The sequence below is a fragment of the Triturus cristatus genome, chromosome 4_2, assembly GCF_964204655.1.
Source record: "Triturus cristatus chromosome 4_2, aTriCri1.1, whole genome shotgun sequence".
Classification (NCBI taxonomy): domain Eukaryota; kingdom Metazoa; phylum Chordata; class Amphibia; order Caudata; family Salamandridae; genus Triturus; species Triturus cristatus.
Window position 1 is genome coordinate 294,880,394 of NC_140586.1, and position 6,211 is coordinate 294,886,604.

Here is a 6,211-nt window from a genome sequence, read left to right on the forward strand (position 1 = left end):
TGCACAGAAGAAGGAACTGTTTGGTCCCACGTTGGGGAAAACCACGACAAGTGATTTTAACTACAACAACAGCTGTAAAGTGTGCAGGAATAAAGAACTGGATACATGTTAGTCATACCTTGTGAATTCCAAACCCAGTGGATAACAAGGAAGGAGAGTATTTTGAAGAATCAGAAACTAGCTCTGAATCGGATACTGAAGACACTAGAACAGGACAAAATTCTGAAAGGGGGGAGTCAGAACCAAATTTGACCGTTGCCCCAGAGAACGTTCCCTTGAGGAGGAAGTTACAGATTTCTGATACCAGCTCAGACTCAGATACTAAACAATCACAGGTACGTACAGGAAAAGAGAACAACAGTGAACAGACAATTAAAGAAGTTCTCGATAAAGAAATTCCTGATGGAAAGTTGAGAGAAATTCCACCTGAAGTAACAAAAGCAGATGGTCAGGTGACAGATACAGAAAGTGAGGGAAAGATTTTTGCGGAAGACCCCCGAGGAGTTGTAGGGAATTCGAACATCCAGTTAGAGGAAGGGACGGTTAGTCAGCAGGAAGATTGTGTGCAAGAAACACGAGGAGGGACAGAAGTAGGGAAAATAAAAAGTGGTGGAAAGAAAAACAGCTGAAAGTAAAAGTCAAGTTGAAACAGAATCAGAGGACAGTGATGAAGAAGCACCAGAAGGTCGAGTCCTGAGAAAAAGAGCATGGAGAGCTGAGAAAAACGAAAAGGGAAATAAATTGAAAAGATCAGCAAGAAATGAAATCTGGCCAAACAAAATAAAGAGATTAAGATACCGACTGACACGAGTAAATTCATCCAGAGCTAAACAAGTGAATGAAGTATCTAGTCAAGAAAAATTAAAAGACGAGGCAAAAAACGACAACAGAAGAAAATAAGAGAACAAGAAAACCTCACCAGAAGTATAAGTCGCCGGAATGATCATATGTGGCGCTGCCTGAAATAAAAGAAGAGGCGGATAGCCAAGAAAATCAAGAGGTGACTGTACCAGAAGTGGTTGAGGAAGACGAAGAATCGGAAATCCTGAGAGTTATCTTGTCCGACATTGGAGAAGAAACGGATGTTCAGGAAGTTCTGTATCAAGATTGTGAAAGAAAAGTGACAGACGATCAAATGCCAAACTGAAAAGACCAAAAGTGATACCAATGGAAAGACAATAAATTACTGGAAAATACATCACTGATAGAACCAAGTAGGTGCTTAGAGCCTTGGGTTAGACAAAACTAGTTGTGAAGTAGAAGAGGCTAAGTCAAAAGACACTGATAATTTTTCGAAATGGCAAACACAGAGAATAGAAAAACTAAATGTGTATTTCTTAGAAGGTGGTTAAAAATGTGTTGTTGTTGTACAGGATTACTAATGCTTCTATGGAGTGCTTTAATGATCTCATTTAAAGTTACACTAGAAACAATAGAAGGACATAGTGGGAATAAAACTAATGTAGAAAAGTTTCAGAAAGTATATCCGACTAATATAGACAGAAATTATTTACATAAAGACAGGTCTATAAATGATTTCTCTAACAATGTATTTTCAAAATTACTATATGAACATGTAAAGACAATGGACGTGAGGGACTGCTACGTCTGCATGCAGTTATCTGCATCGGTATCTGAGGGAGTGACCTATCATCACCTCCTAGTAACGTATGGAATAACATGTAGTGTAATAGCAAGTTTGTTTTACAAAATAGGGAAATTAGAATATTACTTTTCAGATGTAGATAACATATTTTCACAAGTACTTGTAATTAACAAATTGAATAAAGTAAAACCTGCAAAGGTATTAGGTGAATTTTTCTTAGAAACTAAAGAATTAACATTAGAGTCCATATTTAGAAATAATCTAACTTGTAGTTTAAAGATGGAGGAGTAAATGTTCTTGGATATGGTTGGAGAAAGGAGATTGAAAATGCAAAAGAAAGCATCTGAGGGTAGAGCAGAAAGGACAGTCTGGGATGTTGAAAAGGAAAAACATTTGAAAGAAGAAGCTAGTCCAACAATGGCTTTAGATTGGCCTCAGAAAGGAAAGTTGTGTATTAGAAGGGATCAAACTGCATATGATAATTATTTTGTAGGTACAAGTGATTGCCATGATACATATTGAATCATGGGTGGATGGGGATTTAAAGGAGGAAATTATCCAGTTTTTCCTGGATTATATTTTATCTGCCGGAACAAAGCATATTATCTATTACTAGATCACTGGTTTGGCACATGTTATGTGGGCCTGGTTTTCCCAAATATATTACATGTGGGAAGAGGAAGAGATGGTGTACATGAGTTAGGTAGACAACTAACACGTAGAAAGAGAGAATCTTGGTCAGAAATTGTGGGAGACATTTTTGGAGCATTGATACCAGCAGAGGGAATATCTCTGAATGCACATAAAATTAGAAAATTATCAACAGTAGTGGATCGCTTGTCAACAAGCACCGCTGGAGGATTTTTATTGGTAAATACAGAGATGGTTGCCATGCGTGCCATGGTAATGCAAAATCGACTTGCCCTTGATATAATTTTGGCAAAAGAGGGTGGAGTCTGTGGAATGCTGAAAGTTCAACATTGTTGTACTTATATTCCGGACGAAAGTCAAGATCTAAAGTCATACATTAAAAATATAACTGATTTGCATGAGGAAATTGCACCACTGGAGGTTGAAGGTGTTTGGGAAAAGATTGGAAAGAAACTATCCTCTATTAAAGATTTCCTATTACAATTAGGTAGTATATTTATAGGTAGAATCTTATTTCCATTAACCTGTGTAATTTTTCTAGTATTAGTTTTAAGACTAGGATGTTTATGTTGCAAAAGAAAGAAAATACAGAAACATCTCAGAAGAGAAACTTTGAGAAAGAGAGAAAATAAAAGTCGAGAAAGAGAATTTGAAGAAGTAGAATTAGAAGAAATGAAAGATAGTATATATAGAAAAGCAAGAGGAGAAGAAATTGGGGAAACAGAAATGTGAAATAAAGTTCTTTGAATTCGTTTTCTTTTCATAATAAATTTACAACATTTTAGGTATTGTGGTGATAAAATCACCAAAGGGGGGATTGATGGAGCAGTTAGTGCAAAATGTTGTATACCTCCTCTATTCCTGCAGGAAAATACTAGTTATATAATCTATTAATTATTATCACCCTTATGCATCAAGCCAAAATCCAGTCGGTAAAATACCGATTCCTTATTAGCTCCCGGTATTAAGTAAAAAATACCCAATCCCAATGCATCAACCCAAAAGCAGAAATCGGTATTTAAGGAATCCTTAAATAGCGATTCTTTAAATAGGGATTCCTTAAATACCGATTCCTTAAATAGCTCTTGCATTTAAGGAATCCCAAAGTGAGATTCCTTAAATGCAATGCATCAAAGTTAAAAAATTAGCGATTTCGCTAATAAGGGGAGCAAATTACCATGAAGATGAACTGCATGGTAATTTGCAAAAACTATGAAAAATGCACTTTTGTGCATTTTTCAAAGTGTCATGTTGCGCACACACATGCCCTTAGAGCATGTGTGTGTGCAACATATGTGCACATATCATTTTCAGGGGTGCAACAGGGTGTCCTTTTGACACCCTGGCACCCTTGAAAGTGCTCCAGCTATTAGCGATTCGGTAATACCGAATCGCTAATACAGAATGGCTTTACATTCATTCCTATGGGCCTCCAAGCCCATAGGAATGAATGGGTAGGTATTCCTTATTACCGATTCGGTATTACCGATTCGGTAATAAGGAATGTTAAGGAATCGCTATTTGAATAGCGATTCCTACATGCATAGCCTTTTGCTATTCCTTATTAGCGATTCCTTATTTTTCGCTAATAAGGAATCGCAAATGCTAATGTTGATGCATATGCCCCTTTATTATTAAACGAGTATTGCATGTATACTAATCAACATTATTAAAACTTAAAACTATACATGGGATTTGCTATTTGCATGGCTAAATAACAAAAACTGTACGCATATTAACAATAGTATATGTGGTAATAGAAAATGTCATGATATATGTTGCTATGTGATGTTGTACCCTCGAGGAAGATCGAAAAAGGTTAATATAATTGCTTTAAATGTCGCTATATGCTAGATAAATACAAGCACATAGAGGGATTAGCAAGGGGTTAACATTAGAATCTCCATTTCTATGAATTAATTATTCTTTTGTGTTTGTTTTGCTTAAGTTGGCATCTGGGCCTAAATCCAATATGACCGCTGTCACCACACGCAGAAGTGGCCACTGTCTCATGAGGTGCAGACGTAGCTGCGCATGTGCAAGAAATCTCCTAAACCTCATAAGCGACCTTTGCACATCATGTACCCGGTCAAGGATACGAAACGGGACGTTCACTAAAACAGGGGAACTATCAACCTTACAGAAAACCGGAACAAGCCGACACTTTGCTGACCAATGACCTCACCCCTCGAACTGTACTAAGAATCTGGGAATGAAAGTCGGACGATCTCAACCAGCCAATCACGACTGTTCTAAAGCTTAAATTTGTATCTTCTTTAACTTGATTTTATTATAAAAAGCGTAGTAGAATAGGGAGGGATACTCAACTACTTCATCTTTTCCTTGTTCAAAGCTATGTTCGTGACGCCTTTCCTGATGATCTAGATGCTGCCTGACCGCTTGATGACTGCAAACTTTTTCTAAATCCACGGGCTATGATAGATGCTTGCACGATTTCTGGTCCTTTGATAAATTGGGACTGTAGCGTGCTGAGCAGAGGACTTTGAGCTTTGGCCTGCTTTTCAAGACCATTTATGACAAAATTTGGTTATGCAGAGCCAATGAATTAGAGGACTTCGAATAGCCAGATTAGGTAAATATGATGTTCTGCGATTTACTTGAATTGATCTAAAAACTCTAAACTTTGACGAGACAAATGCAAATATTATTCATTATGAAAAGTTAGATAAACAAATATTGATTAATAAGAAATATGAGTTTGTGGTTTCATTAAGGGAAATAAGGATTCTGAGTCTTAAAATGTGTTTTAGCTGGTTCTAAATCACCATCAACCAATCCAACTAAATTGGTCCATTGACCAAGTGGGTAGAGTGCCTTGATGTTTGGGACTAGGGATCTATAGGTGAAGGATGTTAATGTATATTTTGTAAAATAACTTTTCTCTCTCTATAGATTATAAGGTATTTCCCCCACATGTCCAGCGCTTGAAATAGTCATCCCTCCTGTGTGCAGACTCATGAGAAAGACGTATGAGTGTTGGTGTTATGGGCCCCACCAATGAATGTGTGTGTAAATGAGCTAGTGTGACGTCGGGTCTGAGACGCAGGGAGGATATCGGTATATGTTCCCCATTTCCCAGTCTCGCGCTGGATCAGTTTTTCTGGTAGCAGTATGATGGTTTTATTGTTTTGGTTTGGTGATAATTGCTTGTAAATTGCTTATTGATTATTGATTGTGGGAAAGTATTGGTTTATGTATTAACACTCTATGTTGAGTCGCGTCGAGTTCTGTGTTGTTTGACGGCTTCTGGGATGTAGGAAGTCGGAAGTTTGTAACGGTTCTGTAGTAGAGCAGAGGTAACCGCTGCTCTCAGGAAAGACTGAATTGTTGTTGCCCTGTAGGTACACGGGGAAAACGTGTGACTATTGAAGTTGCACGACGCATTGTCTGGGTTCGATTCGGTAACATCGTCGTGTGTTGCCATTAGGGACATTTTCTGTATGAGAGAAATGTATGGTAGCGAAGGTCTCCTGTGAAATTTTGGTCTTAAGTACCAGGAGTCCAAAAGGCACTCTGATTATGCTTATCACTGGAAAGGTAATAGGTGTTCCCTAAGCTTGCTAGAAGGATAAAGTAGAGGGAAGTGCTACTTTATTAACGAGTGTCATAATTCTGTAGTAGGGCAGACTGTTCGCTGCTCTCGGGAAAGACAGAATTCTGTGTGAATGAACTACATTTTCCATGTGAAAGTGCGTGAATGAAATAGCATTCAGGTTAATTGTGAAACTCTGGTTTTATTTCTCAGGAGCAGAGCGTCTCCAACTAGGTGTCTTAATTCTTGAGAAACGGTTAGCTAATGCTTGCTAGACGGGTAAGGTAGAGGGATGTGCTACTTTATCAACAGAAGTAACGATTCCGTAGTAGGGCAGAGGTAAGCGCTGCTCTCGGGAAAGATGGAATTCTCGTAAGAAATGTCATTAACTATTCTTTCGT